The 23732-nt window shown below is 43.7% G+C and overlaps 1 protein-coding gene across 1 annotated transcript in view; it reads right to left on the bottom strand.

Moving 5' to 3' along the window:
* LOC134612821 (zinc finger and BTB domain-containing protein 49-like) overlaps positions 1-23732 on the bottom strand; it is a 45876-nt gene that overhangs the window by 6419 nt on the left and 15725 nt on the right. The window lies entirely within an intron of this gene.

Here is a 23732-nt window from a genome sequence, read left to right as displayed (position 1 = left end):
TAACCTGGGCAATATTTGACTGTGTCTAATTGCCCTTTGCCATGTAAAGTCGAGCTGCTTTTTTTTTTTTTTTTCAGAGTAATGAAACAGGCTTTTTCTTTGTGTGTGTTTGTGTGAAACCATTAGAATTCTGCATTCTGGGAATTTTTAAACAGAGAACGAGTGCTGAGACGTTAAATCAAAATAGGAGTGAATTTATCACAAATGTTCATTCATTTAACTTCAAGTCATGTCTAGGAAAGGAGAGTTTAAAAGCTTGACAGATAACTACTATATACTGTAATGCTGGAGATTGAGCAGTGTAAAACTAATATTAGTGCATGAATCATTGCCAGCCGGTCATAAGGGGTTGATACCAAGAACAATGGCGCATTAACAAAGGAACTGAACATTTTAAACAAAAATAGATGGACTGTTAAATGACAACTATTCAGTTATTTTCCCCCCAAGTTTGATCATTTTGGCTTAAAGGGACACTACATGACTTTTAATTATACATATTTCATTTGGGTTGTATCTAAAGACAGCTTGCAAAAGCTGCAGATCTGCAGTGTGCAGCCTTTGAAAGCTCTCCCCTTCTAACCCCGCCCAGACTTTCTGTGGCTGTCCAATCACAGACGTTCCAATGCTTCTCAATGAGAAGTCTTTGCAAGGCAGGTGCTCTGTGCAATTGCCTTCCTTTTGAATTTAGCTCTAATGAAGTAACAGGACCGGTTACCGGATTGACAGCCAGGGGTGTAACCAGGTTAATTTATAAAAGTGGCAATTTCTATTGAATTCTGCACTTTTTGTAAAATGAAAGAGCACGCACACTCTTCACACAAAGCTTTTTATCTAGCTATACTGCTTCAGGTGTTTGAATAACACATCTCAAGTGAACACTCCAATTTTACATTCTCCATGAACCCTGGTTTACTGAATATACCTCTAAATGTGATGTCAGGCATTAATATAAGAGCTATGTGTCCTTTATTTGTCTGTTTTGCTTTTCCAATATTAAGGAAGAGTCAAATTTGAAGGATTACTTGTAGTACTTAAACTACTGCACACGGCCGTCTTTAAAGCGGGGCAAACGGGGCAGCTGCCCCGGGCCCACTTACTCCTGGGGGGCCCAAGGCAGCTACCCTGTGGGCCCCACTGTCCGCCCAATTTTTTTTTTGCCCCCTGGGCCCGCCGGTGCTGCGGCTGCACCGGGAGCCCACACACTAAGAGGGCACGGTCGGGCGCTGTGGCCCTTTAACAGCGCAACCGGGCCCCCTTGTTTTACCACAGCAGGCTGGGAGGAAGTGACTGCCGTGAGTCACTTCCTCCCAGATAGAATGAAGCCATGCGGGATGGAGGAGAAGGCCGTCAGGAGGGAGCTGGAGTGCAGGAGCCTCACACTCCCAACGACCTCAGCCTGCCACTAGACCCCAGGGAACCCATAAGGTAGGCTAGAGGGTGGCTTTATAAATGTAAACTTTACATGTATGTGTGTGAGTCAGTATGTCTGTGTGTGTCTTACTATGTGTATATGTGTGTGAGTATGTCTGTCAGGGTTTCTGTGTGTGTATGTCACCATTTCTGTGTGTGTGTGTGTGTCAGTATGTCTGTCAGGGTGTCTGTGTGTGTCAGTATGTGTGTGAGTATGTCTGTGCGTGTGTCAGTATGTCTGTGCGTGTGTCAGTATGTCTGTGCGTGTGTCAGTATGTCTGTGCGTGTGTCAGTATGTCCATCAGTGTGTGTGTCAGTTTGTCTGTCAGTATGTCTGTCAGTGTGTAAAAATTAAAAATTTGCATGTGTGTCAGTACGTATGAGTGTGTCAGTATTTGTGTGTGTCAGTAGGTCTGTGTATGTATGTGAGTATGTCTGTCAGGGTTTATCTCTGTTGTCAGTATGTATATCTGTGTATCTGTATTTAGTATATCTATGTTTCTCTATGTGGTGTGTGTGTATCTGCATGTGTGTCAGGTTGTGTATCAGTGTGTGTATCTGTATGTTATTGTATGTATTTGTATGTTGTCAGTGTGTGTACCTGCATGTGTATATCTGTGTGTGCATCTGTATATAGTCAGTGTTTTTATCTGTGTATGCATGGGTGTCAGTATATTCATCAGTGTGTCTGAGTATCCATATGTGTCAGTGTTTGTATAGATGTCTATGTATGTGTATGTATGTCAGGTTGTGTATCTGTGTGTCTGTATGTGTTAGTGTGTGTATCTGTGTCAGTCTGTATCTGCATGTGTGTTAGTGTGAGTGTCAGTGTTTATGTCTGTGTATCTGCATGTGTTTCTGTGTGTGTGTGTGTATCACAGTGTGTGTGTGTGTGGCAGTCTATGTGTACATGTGCATACATCTCATCATTCAAATCGCCAACACTACACACCCTGCATTCAACCTTCAACACTACATACAAACACAGTCCTGCATTGAAACGTCAACAATATATAAACACCAAAAATATATATAAACACACCCCAGCATTTAAAAAAAACATAGATGCATGCTTGCATTCAAACACCAACACCACATACAAACACACCCCTACATTTACACAAACATACTCCATACACAAACATGCTTCCATTCAAACACAACTCCGTGCTAAATACGACTCTGCAAGCATGGGGAAATGGTTGCGCTACTGCGTTGGGAAGTGGAGAGCGTGATCGCATGTCAGGGAGTGGGGGTCAGGGGGCCCCCATCAAATTCTTGCCCAGGGCCAAATCAATTTTAAAGACGGCCCTGCATCTTCATAGGGGACAAGACTTCCGTTTTCATATGCTCTATTCTCAAGGCTCATTATCTCAGTTTTCCAAAGTTGTGTAGAGTTCACAGGGCACATGCACAACAGGGACAGATGATCAGTGTACATAGCACTGTTCACTAAATAGTGAACTGGATAGCAGTTTACAGAGAAGTTCTGGTCATTCTTAGTGATAAGTGGAACCTTTCTACTGCCTATCCAATAATCCTGATGGACATAGGTTTATGAAATAAGAACAGACTCCGTCGAACCAACATGAGGCTTCTGAGATTTTCTCCAGGCAGGGAACTTGGAAACTTTCAAGTGTCATACACAGTGAGAATGATTGATTGATGCACTATAGAAATATTGTTACTAAATGTGATGGGTGTAATGGATACATGAAATAGTTACCTAATAGGAGTGGTATAACTCATTACACCACTGGAATGGTAAATTTGCCTGCTACAGTAAACTGTACAATTTTCCTGGTCATAGGAAATGGGTTGATGGAGTTCCCTCCTGCATTTTTCTGGCCAGGGGTGAGACCTTGCACCCAAGATAGGTGCACACCTCTTGTAGCTCTCCTCAGCAAACCATGGGCCCTTTTGACATGAGAACTAACAATTACAGTCAGGAGACAATTCCTCTGCTAAGAGTCATATCAAAATAACATTAATATGAATGCAGAGATAAATAATCATGCCTCCTGTTATACATATTCTGAATGCTGAGGGTATTCCCTAGACAGGAAATCGAAACAGGACCAGCGTATCTTAAAGAAAACCTCCACACACCTAACACACTTTAGTTTGCTGAAGTTCTTTATGTCTGAATATTGTGTCCTCTTTTTGATTGCATACATATTTTTCTAAATTGTCTTTTGTGAGGTTTTTAAATCTCACTTTGGTGGGGTTACCTAAGGCAGTGGCAGTTTTGATACTAGAGAGAAGCATGGGTGGTGTTTTCTATCATTATTTTGGATCTAGTGTCGACAAATATTGATTTTTAAACCTTTCACCCACTGAAGCAAGTCGCAGTTACACTAGTAGTAGAGTAGTGGTGACTGTGACAGTATCTATTTTAATCTTTTTATTTCATTATATCTTTGTAATGCATTAAAAATAAGGTAATTGTTTCCCTTTAATGGCTTTTTATTCTGCTTGTGCTTTCACAAGAGCAAATTCCTGCACCAAATGGACATTTACAAAATCATTGCTCAACACTTTTAAAAACAACGGCAATAGCAGCGGCACCAACTATCCACTGCAAAGTATATACAGCAAATAGGTGATAGACCAGATAAAGCCAATATACATATCATAATAGAGTAACATCACTAGTATTCATTCCTAATCGTGACTGTAGCTCATAAAATGCAAGTAGAGAGGAGATTATAGCGCAAATCTCAGAATCAAAGAAAGCCATATGTATAAACGGTAGATCTTCCCTTAAATTCCTACCTTTTCCTGGGAGGTGCACATTAGGAATGCTCCAGTCACCACTCTGCACCCACTATCATTCCTGGCTACTTCAACGTATATATAGTGTTCAATGTAATGATTTTTATGCTTAAACAGCTACACAAACAAAGCTCAGAATATATATAGATGTATAGAAAGATAAGAGAGAGAGGCATTCTGAGCTTTGTTTGTGTATTCATTTAAAGGAAACCTAACTAAATGCCTTTTCCCCGTACATAGTGTAAGAATGAGCTTCAGAAGTACCGGTTTTAATCTTTACTTTCATCAGATTCTCTGCCCCTCCTCTGATTTAATGTCATATCTCCCTGCTTCCTATATTTCAGCCATACTGTGCACCAATGGCAGGGAAGGGGGTTAACAGTGGGTAGGCAAGTTGGCTGACTGGGACTCGCAGGAAAGGCGGTTAACAGTGGGTAGGGAGGTTGGCTGACTAGCAGGGAAGGGGTTGACTGTGGGTAGGGAGGTTGGCTGGCAGGGGCTCGAGAAGAATTTATTACTTGCATTATGGGGAGGGTGGGAGAGAAGCACAAACGGGCTCTAGCTGCAGTGCAGTCTGTGATGTGAGCATTCCTTACACTAGATAAGATATGCCTATTTTCATTGGCTGCAAAATGTACGTTTCTTTCAGAGACTGAGAATCAGGGGCATGTGGAAATTTGAGAGAGGGGTGGCTAATGAGGCGGAGTTACACTGCTGAAAACAGTAAAACCTTTTTCAGCAGTCCAGGAAAACTACACAGCTTTGAAAGAAAATAAACCAACCACGTGTTTTTTGAGCTTATTAGCTTTAATTTAAGCTTAACTTGTTTAGCTGCATGGAGTGTCCCTTCAAATACAAAGGATAAAAATCATTACTTTGGACAGTGTGAGAATAACAACAAATAAACACTGTAAAACCCAATAGAAACAGGTTTATCACTCCTGAGGAAGAGTATAACCTCAAAAAATTATTAAATGTGGAACTTCCTAAGGTTGACTGAGTTAAGGATCGTGTCCATATATTTGCTGATTACCCAATAACAAAGGTAGATTCCTGTGTCGCCAAGCAAGGTGCACATATTAGTGTGCACAGACAAGGCTATTTTCACACATTACCATAGTCTATCTATTTGAAGTTCAAATTACACTCCTTTGCACTAGTATCTCTTGTTATTGAGTACAATTTCTCCATCGCTTTTTTTTAAAGGGACACTATAGAACTACAGCTTATTGAATTTGTTCTGGTGTGTAGAATCATTACCTTCAGGCTTTTTGCTGTAAACACTGTATTTTCAGAGAAAATGCAGTGTTTACAATACAGCCTAGTGATAACTTCACTGGCCACTCCTCGGATAGCTGTTGGAGATCCTTCCTGGGTCATGGCTGCCTAAAATGCATCCAAACATTCAGTATCTCCACCCTCTGCATGCAGACACTGAAATTTCCTCATAGAGATTAATTGATTCAATTAATCTATATGAGGAGACGCTGATTGGCCAGGGCTGTGTTTGAATCATGCTGGCTCTGCCCCTGATCTGCCTCTTTGTCAGTCTCAGCCAATCCTATGGGGAAGCATTGTGATTGGATCAGGCTACTGTGAGAAAACCCACCGGGAGTTCGGGGTTTTCTCTGAACATTCATCTGTTTAGTATTCGGTTAGTTTATGCCTCATTGGTTCGGTAGATTGAAACTACCGAACACCGACCACCCTCCTGGCTCATTGACTTCAAAGGAGCCCGTCAATTAGGCTCTCTCTCAGGGTGGCCGCCATTCGTATATCCGAATGCCATGTGGCGGAGAAAATGGCGGCCATCTTGTTTGTTCGGGACAAAGGCAGCAGGCTTGGTCGTCAAGTGTCTGGTACTAAAATCGGACACTCGACTTTCCGAACACCGGTCTCAAACATACGAACGATGGAACTGTATTTCCCGAACAGCTAGGAGAGCGCTTTTTGGTACTTTGATGTAGTCGTATGCGGGGAACAGTCGCTCCTATGAGCCAGGATGCTCCGTTCGTGGATTATGGAGTTATTTGACATTTTCAGAATTGACCGACCGCACACGCTGAATTCGTGGAACTATTTTGGGTAAGAGCTTCGTGTGCGGTCGGTAACTTAAGACTTCCACACTTTTTAAAAAACCCTGAACTGATCTGGGTGAAATTTGAATATGTTGTTCCCCCAGATCGGGGCTATCAGGGGATGTGACATTTGTGGGGATACCTTAAGCATAAAGGGGTGTTTGGAGTTTTGGGGAAAATGTGTGCACTTCGCCTGGAGATAATTGGGTTATTCCTTAACTTATCTCATTATCTCACAGGCGGAGACAGGGAGTGTTTAAGTGTAACTGTACCTTATGATTGGCTATTTGGTTTGTGTACTGTGGGAGGTCCTCATGCAAGGGGACCTCCATAAAAGCCTGTGTGGTCTCAATAAACATCAGTCTTGTTACACCCTTCATCATGTTTTGGCTGGTGTTTGGGTACCTGATTACTACTTGGGGAAAGCTGTACTAGAGGATTTCGTTTCTTTGGACTTTAACTACCGACCAGAAGAACCGAATGGCGAGCTATAATCACCCTAGCTCTCAGCCATTCAGCTCAAATCATACGAACCCATAGCTACCACTTCAGGGTTCGTTACAGCTACCACTTCTGATGATGTCAGCAGACTGCTTGTTTTTCTGAGTCAAACAGCATGCAGAGTCACAGCTTCAGGCTTGAATACAGTAAGATTTTGCTATATTTATGGAGGCATGAGGGGCCAGGTGGGTAGATGGTGGTTTTAACACTATAGTGATCCTTTAATCCCTTTCTGTATTGAAAGGATTCTATCATCCTCTATCTGCCTTTTCTCTTTCAAGTTGTAAATCGATTGCATTATATGTTAAGCTACAGTTTGGAAGCTGTACAGAATGTGACACCCAGACACATGGAACTTGTATTTGAAGTATTTTGTCCAAATTATTTCTCCCTACACAGGCAGCCATGTCACATTTTTAGTGTGAGCTGAAGCAACTATAATAGAAATTTGCCTCTCTGAAATCTTTTCTATAATTCCGCAATACATTTTATACACACACGCACACGTGCGCAGCTGTTGGATTTAAAGTTTGACTGTGCAAAGAAAAATTACATTATGGTAAATACCATTTTGATTAGAGTTCGGTTATCTGCTTGTAGCACTTAAATGATGAAATGCATTCTGCGTTATTTTTCAACATGGGATGATCATGCTGGTTTTCCCATTTTCAGCAGGGGATAACAATGCAAAAACTCCAACCAGGTTATAAAAATATTATCAGGGTGAAAACAGGGATGTGAATTTGTAGGAACCGGATTCAAAGGCAAGTTATTAAATGTCACATTTTGTCAGGAAAGTGGCAATATCTCATGAATAATAAATAAATGTGTAAAGCAAAGATTTGAAATATATGGCTGCATGCCAAAAATTGGCATCAGTTACAGAAAAATAAATTAAATAATTGTGCAAATTAAAATACTGTGGTGCATCAAACATTACACACATAACACATATGACATGACTCCACCCAGTCCGACTTTTTTGGTCTGGGTAATGTTAAATTATAGCCATACGGGCATTTGTGAACAGTTTTGTATGGTTCAAGCTCCTGATTAATAATTTCAAAGTTGCCATATGCCATCTTATTAAGAAAAACAAACACGAAAACAACCAGCCTGTGTATGTAAAAATACACAAAACCAAGCTTGCCTTTAAGTTGCTTTGTCACCTCAAATTTACCTTTTTCCTGTTGTTGGCAAAAGGCAAAGCTTGCATTAAAGGACCACTATAGTGCCAGGAAAACACCCTCAGGGCTCTAGGGGGTGGAAGGGGTTAAACTTACCTCTTTCTCCAGCGCCGGGCGGGGGACTCTACTCCGCCTCCTCTCCTCCTCCTAGGCTGAATGCTCATGCGCGGCAACAGCCGGTCTCATAGGAAAGCATTCACAATGCTTTCCTATGGACACTGGCGTCTTCTCACTGTGAAAATCACAGTGAGATGTGCGGAAGTGCCTCTAGCGGCTGTCAATGAGACAGCCGCTAGAGGCTGGATTAACCCTATTATAAACATAGCAGTTTCTCTAAAACTGCTATGTTTATAGAAAAAAAGGGTTAACCCTAGCTGGACCAGGCACCCAGACCACTTCATTAAGCTGAAGTGGTCTGGGTGCCTATAGTGGTCCTTTAAAGTGGCACTGTCATGCCCCACTCTCCATCCGCTGAAAAATGAGTATTTCATAAAAATAGAATCTTTATAAAATACTTATATTGACTGTGTTTGAATTTAACTGAAATACCAACTCAGTCAAGCAGGCCCGGACTGGCCATCGGGCACACCGGGCAAATGCCCGGTGGGCCGCGGTGGCCATGGGCCGTGGCCGGCAGGGGAAGGTCCCAGGATCTCCCCTGCCGGTCTATGCAGGGCCGGCACTATCCGAGCGCCGGCCCCGCTGTTTTCAATGAAGCGCCAGTGAGGGATCTCCCTCACCGGCCCCCCCTTGGAGAGACCTGCGGCTGGGGAGGGAGAGGACCCGGCGGAGCTCTATCTTGCAGCTCCGCCGGGTTCCTCTCGCGAGATCCGGCGCGTTGCCATGGCAACGACCGGATCTCGCGAGAGTGAACTCTAGCCTGCAGGCTAGAGTTCACTCACCCACTGGACCACCAGGGAAGATACCAGCGTGCCGGGCTCTCACTCACCAGCGTGCCGGTCCCCCCCACCTCCCAGGCTAAAGGTAAGAAGGGGGGACATAAAGCCTACTTTTTTATTTTATTTTACCCCCCTACTTTTTTATTTTATTTCACACTCAATCCCTTCTAACATGCACACACAGCACTCACTCCCATCACACCCAGCACTCTCACTCCCATCACACCCAGCACTCTCACACCCATCACTCACTCCCATCACACCCAGCACTCTCACTCCCATCACTCCCAGCACTCTCACTCCCATCACACCCAGCACTCTCACTCCCATCACACCCAGCACTCTCACACCCATCACTCTCACACCCAGCACTCTCACACCCAGCACTCTCACACCCAGCACTCTCACACCCAGCACTCTCACACCCAGCACTCTCACACCCAGCACTCTCACACACAACAATCAGCACTATCACAAAACACATCATACACAGCACTCTCACTCACATCATCCACAGCACTATCACACTCAGCACTTTCACACACATCACACATCACACTCAGCACTATCACAAAACACATCACACACACAGCACTCTCACACATCATCCACAGCACTCTCACACTCGGCACTCTCACACACACACATCATCCACAGCACTATTACACTCAGCACTCTCACACACATCACACTCAGGACTCACACACATCACACTCAGCATTATCACAAAACATATCATACACAGCACTCTCACACACATCATACACAGCACCCTCACACACAGCACCCTCACACACAGCACCCTCACACACAGCACCCTCACACACAGCACCCTCACACACAGCACCCTCACACACACATACTGCACCCCTCACATACACACAGAACCTCCCCAACACACTGCACCACACACATACACAATACTTCCAAACACACACATATTATATATATATATACGCACACACACACTACATTCCTGACATACACACTCTGGATCCCCTATACACACACTAGATTCCTTGTTAGCAAACACATACTACACCCCTAAACACACACTCTCTACAAACACTACATCACATATATACACACTATAGCCTGTATGCACACACTTGCTACATCCCCTATACACACATTCTCTACAGCCCCTAGCCACATATGCATTACACCACAAACACAATACGACTAAAACCGACCTTATTACACAATACCACACCACAATCAGCTCACTCTATACACACACACAATCCCACAAGCAGGCTCCAAACACAGCACAATACTCTTTCCTGGCATTTTTGTCTCCTGGTATCCATTTATAGAGACACCAGAGACAAGTTGCAAGGAAACACAGTGCAAGCATGTTATTAAATTTGCTTGCACTGTGCAGAACAAATACAGGGCTTTTTTCTCATGCTAGAGCTCTTTAGCAGAGCTCTGCGCATGGTCTGCCCTGGCCTGCACTTTGAGAAGGGGGCGTGTTTGTCGTTAGTGACGACAAAACACACCCTCTCTGCCCCGCCCCTTCTTAGTGGGCCGCTGTGATAAAAAAATGCCCGGGCCGAATTTTTATCCCAGTCCGGCCCTGCAGTCAAGAGATATAAAGAGACAAAGTATGGACTACTATGTCTGTATTTCTCCTCCACCTGACTTTCTTAGACTCAGGGCGGATTCCAAGTGACAATGCCGACAGGAAATTGGCTGTGTCTATGGAAGATCCCGTGGTCTAGCAGGTTCCTCCGTGGACCTCAATACAGTACTCTTGCGCATAATGACATCGGCTGCGAAGAGGACCTGCCGGATTAAGATGGCAATTTTGTCATTTTCCCTTTTTGTGTGTTCTATTGCAATTTTCATCTTTTTCATTTATATCAAGCATGTCAAACTCGCGGGCCACATGCGGCCCACAATGAATATTTTTGCGTCCTGCAAGCTTGACATGCTTACTAAAGCAGAGTAGGCACCTGCTCTCCCCACATTGCAGGTGCCTACTCTGCTCATTTACCCGGCCAGGGGAGAGGTCTCTGGCGGCAGCGAGGGAGCTCAGTCTTCTTGCTCCTCACTGCTCCCTCGCGCGCTCCGTCTGAAGTGAAGCTGGGCGCTGGAATATGTCATCACTAAACTGCGCGCGCAGGAGCAAGAAGACTGAGCTCACAAGAGAAGATCAGAGAGAGGTCCCACACCAGTGACTGTCAGTGTGTTTGTCACTGTGTGTCTGTCACTGTGTGTGTCAGTGTTGCGATGGCCACACCTGGACAGTGGAGAACCTGGCGGGGCACGCAACGCCACATTCTGACGTGACGTTAACATGCTCCATCTTTACAGGTTTTCAAGGAGTAGCAGGATGATCCGTTTGGCACAGGATGTGGACGGCGCTATTGGGGGTATACCAGAGGCTGGACTCCAGAGTCGCATGCTGGCAGTGGCAATGTCAGTGGAGTCTGCTTGTTGGCTAATATTGTGGGTTTTTTTTAAACAAGGGCTGGTGTTTACTAGAGGGGGGTGCTGTGATTTAGTACAGAAGGGGGGGGGGGACTTTGAATTAGTACAGAGGGAGGGGACTGGGGTTTAGTAGAGGGGGATGCTGCTTTTTTTTTATACTGTACTTTTTAAAACAAACCTACGTTTCTATGAATATTTAAGGTTTGTTTGTTTTTGCGGCCCACATGAACTTAAACCTTGTTTATGTGGCCTGTGCTAGCCTTTGAGTTTATATTATTTACTATGATTTAAAGTTTATTTTTCCTGAAAATGCAGTGTTTACAGTAAAAAGCCTACATGGACAGGTGTGTCCCTTTAAGCTTTAAAACTGGAATACATTATTTGAAATATTTGTCCTAAAACTGTCAACAATTTACTGAAATATGGGATATTTAACGTTTACAACTAATAAGTGAATATATTTAGAGTTATTTTTTTTGTTGCACTAGCTGTGCAGAAATTATTATAGACAAAGACAGTGAACAAAATGGTTATTCATTTTTTAGTGTTTATTTTAAATATTGTATTCATCTTATCTTTCATCTTTCAAACTCCCTAAGCTTATTATTATTTTTAATTTAAAATGAGTTTTTATTGTTTTAAGAATCAACAGGTAAACGGGATACAGAAGAAAATAGGGGAGGTAGCAGGTTGTCATTTTAACAGTAAAACATCATAAGGCTTTTACATTCTATTCAGGTCTTAACACAAAGGTAAATTGGATACATGACCAACCATCTATCATATCTTGCAGCATTTCACAGTCAGCAGTTATTTTGTTCAATGAAAGTTCTTAAGAGCGTTCGACTATCCATCTCCCCTCTCTGTTGGATGCTCTCCCTCCTATATGCAACTGGTGGGGTACTCCTAAGTTTAGCTATACCGCCCCTGGTTAGGTTGGGTCTTCTTCAATCTCTGGTCTTTGTTCAAAGTCATATGTCTTACAATGCCTCTATACCTAACTTGTGTGACTCCTGCTGGATGGATTAGGATGGGGGGGAGGTGGGTCTGTCTAAGTCTGCTACTGGGTAGGATCTCTGCTATTCCATCTTTGATCTGTGTTAGTAATGGTGTGGTTACGTATCTTCTCAGGATTGAGGCCCCCTTCGTTACCAACTTGGAGTCTCTAAGGCGTGTCTTTCCAATGTCATATCCAGGGTGACCATGCGCCTAAGTATTTATCCCTTTACCCTAATGTTGACCAGTGAATTTCCTCCAGCTCCCTCACTCTCTCCACCCTCTGCACCCACTGTTCTCTATTGGGAATACATGTCTTTCGCCAGTATACCGGGATGAGGGCATTTGCTTCCCCCAACATTATGTTCAGTAGTTGTTGTTTGGGTTTCTCGCTAGTGGAGTTAGGCCAACCTAGGAAGACTTGGGATGGTGTTAGGCAGGCTTTCAAGGGGATGATCATTGTAATATCTGCTAATACCTGCTGCCAGAAGGGGTAATATCCTGGCACTGCCACCAGATGTGTTCCATATCTCCCTATTCCCCACTGCATCTCCAACATTTATCACTCACTGCGGGCCAGTAAGTATGAAGCTGTACAGGGGTTCTATACTATCTGGTGACCCTCTTATAGAAGGCCTCTTTCCTGGAAATATTGACCGGGGCTTTGATCCCTGACTCAAGTAGGTGTGTCCAGTCTTGGTTGGACATATGGATGTGTAGACCGCTCATCCATTTTTGCTGGAATGGGATCTCTTGCTGTTCTACAGAGCTTGTTTGGAGCATACGACAGATTTTTGACAGGGTACGCCTGTGGTCCTGCCCTGTGCCACAAAAAAAGCTCAATGGGAGTTTTGTTTCTAGGCTGCCAGAATGGCAGGACTGATTTATGTAAAAAGTTTCTCAGTTGGGCTACCCCCATTATTCGGTCTGTGGAAATCATTTAGCCTGGGTGGGTCTCCGTCTGTTATTACCTGGGTTATGTCTGGGTTTGGTTCCCCCATCAGTTGGGATAGTATTGTGCTACCATGTCCATTGTGGAAGTCAGGGTTGTTTGCCAGGGGAAAAAAGAGGGGATATCCCTGGTGCCAAATTCCATGTGGTTTTGTGCCTTCTCCATATATGTAATGAGTGTGCTATTATATGGTGTGAGATGGGGTTGAGGGCCTGAAAATTGTATCTTTGCCATGGGAGCAAGTGTAGAGGGTCCTTTGCATAACTCTGTTCGAGGGCGTACCAAGGTTTTTTCTTGTCTGTGGCTGTCCATTCCTTTATTCGCGTGAGTAGGACCGCCACATAGTATCTGTAGAGATGCGGGAGGCCAAGACCTCCTCTGTCTATAGTAGAGGTCAGCATGGTAAAGGCTAAACGTGTAGTTTTGTTGCCCCATATGTAGGATATGAATGCTATTTCGCATGGTGCTGAAGAATATGGAGGGTAGGGGGATCGGGAGGGCCTGGAACAAATACAGCACCCTAGGGAGGATCATCATTTTCAAGATGTTGACCCTTCCCATGGGAGAGAAATGGGGTAAATCCCATTTTTTTTGGTATTTTTAAATTTCCTCCATGAGAGGAGAGTAGTTTAGCTTATATTGGTCTGAGGGGGTTGTTGCTAGGCGGATTCCCAGATAGGGGAGGCCGGTGTGCTTCCACTTAAATTTATAGGTTTCTTGGATGAGTGGTCGCCCTTTCGACGGTACTGAAACCCCTAAGATTTTGCATTTGTCTGCATTGATTTTCAAATTTGACAGGTGTCCGAATTTCTCTAATTCCATTTGGACTGGCGGTAGGGTGCGCAGTGAATCGGAGATTGTGAGCAAGACATCATCCGCGAAGGCTGAGACTTTAACCTCCCCCCGGGTACTTGCATCCCCGGATCTTGTTATTGTTTCAAAGTGCTGTGAGGAAAGGTTCCATGGCGAGAACAAACAGAAGAGGGGAAAGGGGGCAACCCTGGTTTGGGCCGTTGTGGATTATGAAAGGGCTGGACTGTTGTCCATTAACACCAACACTGGCCGCAGGCCCTCTATATAGTGCCTGGATCCAGTTTCGCTACTTCGGCCAAAGCCCTAATGCCTCCAGTGTGGTAAAGAAATAGGACCAATCCACCCTGTCAAACGCCTTCTCGGCATCAATCGCCAGGAGCAGCGTTGGTGTTTTGGTGGTAGTCGCCCCATGGAGTACGCTCATGATTTTGGTGGTGTTGTCCCTGGCTTTGCGGCCCGGCACAAACCCAGCTTGGTCAGGGTGGATCAGTCCAGGCAGAAGGGGCTTGAGCCTATTGGCTATAAGTTTGGCTATCAGCTTGAGAACTAGGTTAATGAGGGATATCGGTCTGTAGCTACCGCACGCCATGGGGTCCTTCCCTGGTTTGAGGAGGATAGTGATTGAGGCTCTCAGCATTGGTGGGGGGAGCAGGGAGTCAGGGGTCAGACAATTTATAGTCTTAAGGAGGTGTGGTGCCAAGGTAGACTGGAAGGTTTGGTAGTAACATGTCGTCAGACCATCAGGTCCTGGGCTTTTGCCCTTGGGCATGGTTTTAACTGCTACGGAGATTTCTTCTATAGAGAATGGTGTTACGCTAGGGACTGTGAGTGGGAGGTTTGAGGTAATGTATTCCCGTAGGTCCAGGGGGTTACAGGTCGGGGGTGGAAGATTGTAAAGGTTATGGTAGAAGTCCCTAAATGTGGAGGCTATGACCTCTGTGGTGTTGCACTGCTGACCCTTGCTATTTAATATCTTGGCTATAAAAGGCTTTTGGAGTTTCGACTTCAGGGCCCTTGCCAGTAGCTTCCCACTATTATTACCATGTGCATAGAAGGAGCTTCTTGTCAGGTGGATTGCTCTGTGTGCTTTTATGGCTAATAGGGACCGTAGTGCCCCCCCTGTGCGCTGTTAGGCATTGAAAGTTATCTCGTGTTGGGGTCTGTTTATGCGGTGTCTCCAAATCGTTAATGGTTGTAATGAGGGATTGGATCTTGGATGTGCGTTCTCTTTTAAGCCTCGATCCCCATTTAATCAGGATTCCCCTAATGACTCCCTTATGTGCATCCCATACCCAAGGGACTGTAGTGTCAGGTGTATTATTCTTTTCAAAGTACCTATTCAATGTTGTGTGGAGATCATCCATTACCCGAGGGTCATCCAGGAGAGTCTTGTTCAGGCACCAGTTGGTGTTGGGTCTAGCGTCACCTTGTGTGTTTATAGTCAGAAATATAGGGGCAAGGTCGGTCCAGGTGATATAACCTATGGATGCTCCCTGTACCAAATGGAGGTGTCTATAGCCAATGAGGAACAGATCTATTCTGGAGTAACTGCCCGCTGCGATGGAATAGAATGTGTAATCCCTGTCCTGTGGGTGTAGCAGTCTAAAGCAGTCCATTAGTTGTGGTGAGTGTAGTGTGTCGTGAAACGACGATCTGTGGTGGACTTGTTGTCTTTGGCCTTGGATGAGCTGTCTACTGCATGGTCAAGTACCATATTTCAATCACCCCCCACTATAAGAATCGCCTCTGAACACCTTTCCAGTTTTCAGGCATGAACAAGCAAAGGCCACTTGATCCATATTTGGAGCATATACATTCGCCACGGTAATTAGCTAGTTATTTACCTTCCCCTTGACAAACAACATCCTCCCCTGGTGTCAAGCTCTGTGAAGGCAATGCATGACAACATCAGTATGGCTACTCCCCTAGATTTCCCCTTGCTGTAGTTGCTATTGTATGTCTTTTTAATATATATTTAGATCTGAGTCGAGGTTGAAAATCTCCCTTATAATGGGTCTCTTGGATAAACGTTATATCTGCTTTTTGTCTGTCTAATTCTTGTGTCATCATGGTTCACTGTTCTGGGGTATTGAGGCCTCTTACATGTAATGACAGTAGGTTAAAAGGGACTCTCCAGTGCCAGGAAAACAATCCGTTTTCCTGGCACTGCAGGTCCCCTCTCCCTCCCACCTCCAAATCCCCGGTTGCTGAAGGGGTGAAAACCCCTTAAGTCACTTACCTGAGACCCCCGCCGATGTCCCTCGGCGGTGGTTTCGGGTTAGCGCCGCTCCTCCCAGTCATTACATCGGCCAGTGGGCGAGGCTGATCACATGCGCATTAGAGCTCTCCATAGATAAGTATTGAAAATGCTTTTCAATGCTTTCCTACGGGGAATTGAGTGACGCTGGAGGTCCTCACACAGCGTGAGGACGTCCAGCGATGCTCTAGCACAGCTTTTCTGTGCTATGGACAAGGAAGTGCCCTCTAGTGGCTGCCTATTAGACAGCCACTAGAGGTGGAGTTAACCCTGCAAAGTAATTATTGCAGTTTATAAAAAAAACTGCAATAATTACACTTGCAGGGTTAAGGGTAGAGGGAGTTGGCACCCAGACCACTCCAATGGGCAGAAGTGGTCTGGGTGCCTGGAGTGTCCCTTTAACTTGGGCCATATTGGGTTGGGGATAGAGTTATCGCTGTATTGATGGCCCCACATCGAACACCATGAGAAGTGTCGTGTGGCAGAGTAGTAGTTAGGGAGAATAGTACAAAATTGAAGGCAGACGAAGAACAAAAACTATACACATAAGTATGATCTAAATTATTCATACTGACAGAGAGAATGGTGCCAAACCTGTAGGAGACGTGGTTGTATCCACAAGTAGTTGGGGGCCTAGTTACCATAAGGGGAACTGAATGGTTGCTTCTGACACATTGCGAATACCAACGGCATGAGCGCGATCCATACCGCATGAACTGTACCCGGAGTGTAGGCCCCTGAAAACCTTACATTTTTCAGATTAAAATATTATCAACATTTACTTTGGCGCAAGCAATTATACTAAAATGGGGTAAGAAACCAAAGGCATCACATATTAAAACAGTGGGGACCTGAGGGTACCCCATTTCGCAAGTTAACTTAGCGCAAAGGATATATGCTTCCACCCTTAAGAGAGTCTTCATGAAACCTTAGCTCTAGTCCATGTGGGACTTGTCTTCTGCGTTTCTTCGGTGTTCTTTGCCACCTGTAACTTTAAGGTAGTTGTTTGAGAGACTGTCCAGAAAGTCCGGTCCAATCCTCCACCTTGGTGGGTGGAAGGCCCAAGGCCTGCAGGAAGTCCGGTACCTTCATTGGTTTGCTGATAGAGTAGGTTTTGCCTTGCTGTGTCACCACCAAGGCGAAAGGGAAAGTCCAGCTGAATTTTATATGTTTGGCCATCAGAATTTGGGGGATAGGCCAGCGTGCTCTCCTTGCTAGAAGCGTTGCTGGGGAGAGGTCCTGGTAAATGGCCACTCTGTGGCCCTCATGTTGTAATTCACTGGTTTGACGGGCCCCTCCGGTAGATCTCTTCCTTCAGTGGGAAGTTATGGATATGACATATAAGGTCGCGAGGCTTATCTTGCGGCAGGTTTCGAGGCCTGGTTGCTCTGTGGGCTCTGTCAAACTTAATGGCTGTGTCCAGGGGCCTAGAGAGGATCTTGTTAAAGAGGGTTGTTAGTACCTGCATGGGTTCCTCTGTGGTTCCTTTTGTGCTTTCCGGGATGCCCCTCACCCGCAGATTGTTCCGCCGCTCTCTGTTGTCTACATCCTCCAGCCTCCTTTGTAAATATAAAATAGCCTCCAAGTGTAGATTCGGAGTGGTGTAGCATTCAGACCATTGCTGTTCTGCAGCTTCACCAACATCCTCCAGGGCCTGCACTCTGTCACCCAGGTGTTTTTCCCAACGCTGTCTTCCAATCTCTGAAACATGGCAGAAATGTCTGGGAGTTGTGTGATGAGTGCCCGGAGGTCAGTATCCTCAATGGAGCACTATGAGGTCAACAGGCTTGTCGGTCGGCTGCCACGTGTACCGGCCTGAGGCGCCATTTTGCAGCTCTGCACCGACTCCGCTTGCTCAGAAAAAAATCTCCGTAGGAATTAATTAGAAGAAGCAGAGGTAGTGGCAGGTGTTCCCGCTGTATTGCGCTGCGTTTTTGATGCCATTGTCTCTGTTATTTCTGCCGGGTTTTGCCGTTTACATTCAGTTACTTGCGGAGCTCAGCTTTCATGCGATCATCCGCGCTGGAGTCTAGGTCAGGCCCCTCCCTAAGCTTATTATTTAGATTTTGATCATTATCAGATAACTTTTATTAAACATAATGCAGGTAGTTTGTGGTAGTTTTTCTTCTTTTAAATATAGTCTCCTCCTTTACTGTGTTGATTCCCTTTATGTATTTAAATGTTTCTATCATATCCCCCCTGTCTCGTCTTTCCTCCAAGCTATACATGTTAAGATCCTTTAACCTTTCCTGGTAAGTTTTATCCTGCAATCCATGAACCAGTTTAGTAGCCCTTCTTTGAACTCTCTCTAAGGTATCAATATCCTTTTGAAGATAGGGTCTCCAGTACTGTGTACAGTACTCCAAGTGAGGTCTCACCAGTGTTCTGTACAATGGCATGAGCACTTCCCTCTTTCTACTGCTAATACCTCTCCCTATACAACCAAGCATTCTGCTAGCATTTCCTGCTGCTCTATTACATTGTCTGCCTACCTTTAAGTCATCAGAAATAATCACCCCTAAATCCCTTTCCTCAGATGTTGAGGTTAGGACTCTATCAAATATTCTGTACTCTGCCCTGGGGTTTTTACGTCCAAGATGCATTATCTTGCACTTATCCACATTAAATGTCAGTTGCCACGACTCTGACCATTTTTCTAGTTTACCTAAATCATTTTCCATTTGGCTTATCCCTCCTGGAACATCAACCCTGTTACATATCTTAGTATCATCCGCAAAAAGACACACCTTACCATCAAGACCTTCTGCAATATCACTAATAAAAATATTAAAGAGAATGGGTCCAAGTACAGATCCCTGAGGTACCCCACTGGTGACAAGCCCAAGCTTCGAATATACTCCATTGACTAGAACCTTCTGTTGCCTGTCACTCAGCCACTGCCTTACCCATTCAACAATATTGGAATCCAAACTCAAAGATTGTAGTTTATTGATAAGCCTTCTATGTGCAACAGTGTCAAAAGCCTTACTGAAATCTAGGTAAGCAATGTCTACTGCACCACCCTGATCTATAATTTAGTTACCCAATCAAAAAAATCAATAAGATTAGTTTGGCATGATCTCCCTGAAGTAAACCCATGTTGTCTCTGATTTTGAAATCCATGTGTTTTTAGATGTTCAACAATCCTATCCTTTAACATAGTTTCCATCACTTTCCCCACTACTGAAGTAAGGCTTACTGGCCTATAGTTGCCCGACTCCTCCCTATTACCTTTCTTGTGAATGGGCACAACATTCGCTAACTTCCAATCTTCTGGGACTACTCCTGTTATCAATGATTGGTTAAATAAATCTGTTAATGGTTTTGCTAGTACACCACTAAGCTCTTTTAATAGCTTTGGGTGTATTCCATCAGGTCCCATTGACTTATTTGTCTTTACTTTTGACAGTTGAAATAGAACCTCTTCCTCTGTAAACCCACGTGTAATAAATGACTCATTTATCCTTTTTCTTAACTGAGGTCCCTTTCCTTCATTTTCATCTGTAAATACCGAACAAAAATATTCATTGAGGCAGTCAGCTAGACCTTTATCCTCATCTACATACCTTCCTTCTTTTGTTTTTAATCTGACTAATCCTTGTTTTACTTTTCTTTTCTCATTTATATATCTAAAAAAAGTTTTGTCCCCCTTTTTTACTGACTGTGCTATTTTCTCTTCTGTGTGTGATTTGGAAGCTCTTATAACTTGTTTAGCCTCTTTCTGCCTAATCTTATAGGTCATTCTGTCTTCCTCACTCTGGTTTTTTTTATAATTACTAAATGCTAACTTTTTGTTTTTTACTATTTTGGCCACATCTGCGGAGTACCACAGTGGTTTCTTGAATTTTTTGCTTTTACTGACAAGCCTAATGCAATTTTCTGTTGCCTTCAGTAGTGCAACTTTTAAGTAATCCCATTTCTTTTGGACTCCATTTAAATTGCTCCAGTCTGATAATGACTCCTTTACACATATTCTAATTTTAGAAAAGTCTGTTTTTCTAAAGTCTAAAACTTGTGTTTGTGTGTGGTGTGACTCAGTCACTGTTCTTATATTAAACCACACTGACTGATGATCACTGGATCCTAAACTTTCACCTACAGTAATATCTGATACCAAATCTCCTGGCACAAGTAGCTATTTTTGTTTTCCAATTCACATCAGGAAGATTAAAGTCACCCATGATGATAACTTCCCCCTTCATTGTCATTTTAGCTATTTCATCAACTAGTAGATTATCTAACTCTTCAATTTGTCCTGGGGGCCTATAAATCACACCTACACGAGTTACTGTGTGATTACCAAATTCTAACGTAACCCAAACGGACTCTATGTTCGCCTCACTAACCTTTATTAGGCTAGATTTTATGCTATCCTTTACATACAGGGCCACCCCTCCCCCTTTCTTGCCTTCCCTGTCTTTTCTATATAAAGAGTACCCTGGTATTGCTATGTCCCAGTCATTTTTCTCATTATACCATGTCTCAGTAACAGCGACTAGATCTACACTATCAGTTGCCATTATTGCCACAAGTTCATGGATCTTATTCCCTAAACTGCGAGCATTTGTAGACATGACTCTAAGCTTATAATTTTTTAACACACTTGCTACAGGCACCTTCTGTCCTTGTTTTGGGGGACAATTGGATTGATGTTTTATCACCCTTTTGCCCCCCCCTCCTAGTTTAAATATATCCTAGCAAAACCTCTGAACTGCTCACTGAGAACATTTGTTCCCTTTTGAGAAAGATGCAAACCATCTTTTTTGTACAGTTTATTTCCATTCCAAACAGAGCTACCATGAGCAATAAAGCCAAATCCTTGCTCCCGACACCATTCACCAAGCCACAAGTTAAAGTCCCTAATACGCAGCCGCCTGTCGTTCTGAGTGTTATGCACAGGCAGAACTTCAGAGAATGACAGTGTGGAAGCAACCTGCCGTATATCATTGGCAAAAACACTAAAAACTTCCTTAACCTCTGAAACCTCATTGCAAGCCAAGTCATTTGTCCCTAAATGGACAAGTACATCCAATTCCCCTTCCTGCTTTGCTTGCTTAACAATATTACAGATACGTCTCCTGTCTCTGTGAGCTGTAGCTCCAGGAAGACACCTCACAAGACCACCATTGTCCATCTCCACACCTCTTATGATGGAATCCCCCAACAACAACTGCTTTCTATTAGGCCTCACCATAGTCTTCAAGCCTCTCTGCACAACACCACTAGCCTCAGTGCCTCTCTGCACAACACCACTAGCCTCGGTGCCTCTCTGCACAACACCACTAGCCTCGGTGCCTCTCTGCACAACACCACTAGCCTCGGTGCCTCTCTGCACAACACCACTAGCCTCGGTGCCTCTCTGCACAACACCACTAGCCTCAGTTCCTCTCTGCACAACACCACTAGCCTCAGTGCCTCTCTGCACAACACCACTAGCCTCAGTGCCTCTCTGCACAACACCACTAGCCTCAGTGCCTCTCTCCACAACACCACTAGCCTCAGTGCCTCTCTTCACAACACGCAAAACAGTGGGGTGATGAGAGTGGAAAGGTCACAACAAACAGGACCCAGTGGAGCGCTAAAAAATATATCAACTCACCCTTTTATAAAGGGATGTAATTGTAGAAAAATCTAAAGGGAATGAGATATAATGGAAATAATGGTGTAGTATATCTGGACTAGGTGGATAAGGAGAGCAGAATCGTATGATAACAAACTCACATGGTACAGAGCCTGAAAGAGATAGGCTCAAATCATAGGCGCAGGGGTATTTTAAAGCAAATACCAGGCTTCTTCAATGGCTGTATATCAATCCTCAGAGAAAGGGAGAAAGAAGGACAATGGACCAAAGTCCTAGTGTATTATCCTCAACACAAAAAGTGGATCTGAACAAATACAGAAACTTGCTCACCTTTAAATGAGCCAATCCGAACTGGGCTCTCAGTTAAATGGACAATGTGCCTTTAAGAGGGCACTGCTCTTCTTGTTAGCAGGAAAAGTGGATGCAGGTCAAGGACTCAAATTTAAAAAATAAATTTATTGTAACTATATTTACTGTTGTAAGATGCATAACTACTATTGTATCTCTTTAGGACAATGACACTACTGAATATTTTTTGTAAATAATGTATATATACGACTATCTACTTGATTATCTGAAGAGTGTGTAATTTTTTCATTATCTATACACGTATATTTCAATGGCAAGGAATTGAGTGTATATCCCTTTAAAGTGGGAGTGATGTTGGGCAGTTACTTGCACACCTAACATCTGATGCAATAGGTTACCATGGTAATCAATCCACACAGCAAAGAGATGTTGCTGTTTAACTGAGGGGAATCCACTATATTCCCTTTGCACATTCATTCATTTTGTGTCATTGTCTTATTGAGTATATACATGGAGTCAAGATGCAAACTGATCTCCTTTTTTCCTTTTCTTTATGTTCATCTATGCTATGCCGAATACACTGATACAATGAGTGAGTTCGTGGCTTGCCAATGACTAATATGGCGGCCACGATCTAAACGGAAGTGACGTTGCGGTAAACGCGATACGTCACTTCCGGTATCACGAACTTACACAACAGCTGATGGTAATATCCCTCGTTGTGTTCGGAAAACCGGAAGACATCATTAACCAATTGAAAAGGACTCTTTGGGTATTTAAACCAGCAGGAAACTCAAGCAGGACACCGATTGAAAAAGCCTTTTGTACAAGGTAAAACGCGTCTCGGGAGAGGACTCATTTCTGCACCATTTATTTATGGGAGCTTTTTATTTGATTTTTATGTAAGTGTTTTACAATAAATTTATTTTTTAAATTTGAGTCCTTGACCTGCATCCACTTTTCCTGCTAACAAGAAGAGCAGTGCCCTCTTAAAGGCACATTGTCCATTTAACTGAGAGCCCAGTTCGGATTGGCTCATTTAAAGGTGAGCAAGTTTCTGTATTTGTTCAGATCCACTTTTTGTGTTGAGGATAATACACTAGGACTTTGGTCCATTGTCCTTCTTTCTCCCTTTCTCTGAGGATTGATATACAGCCATTGAAGAAGCCTGGTATTTGCTTTAAAATACCCCTGCGCCTATGATTTGAGCCTATCTCTTTCAGGCTCTGTACCATGTGAGTTTGTTATCATACGATTCTGCTCTCCTTATCCACCTAGTCCAGATATACTACACCATTATTTCCATTATATCTCATTCCCTTTAGATTTTTCTACAATTACATCCCTTTATAAAAGGGTGAGTTGATATATTTTTTAGCGCTCCACTGGGTCCTGTTTGTTGTGACCTTTCCACTCTCATCACCCCACTGTTTTGCATGTTATTGTGTTAAGGTTTGGAGGTACCTTCACGTGTGTTGAGCTGCTTAGTCATACTAAGATTCTTCATTTTATCATTGTTTGAGCGCCTCTATAGC

Source organism: Pelobates fuscus, chromosome 5 (assembly GCF_036172605.1).
Source record: "Pelobates fuscus isolate aPelFus1 chromosome 5, aPelFus1.pri, whole genome shotgun sequence".
NCBI classification, from domain to species: domain Eukaryota; kingdom Metazoa; phylum Chordata; class Amphibia; order Anura; family Pelobatidae; genus Pelobates; species Pelobates fuscus.
Note: the sequence above shows the minus strand (reverse complement) of the source record. Positions and strands in the feature narration are given on the sequence as shown.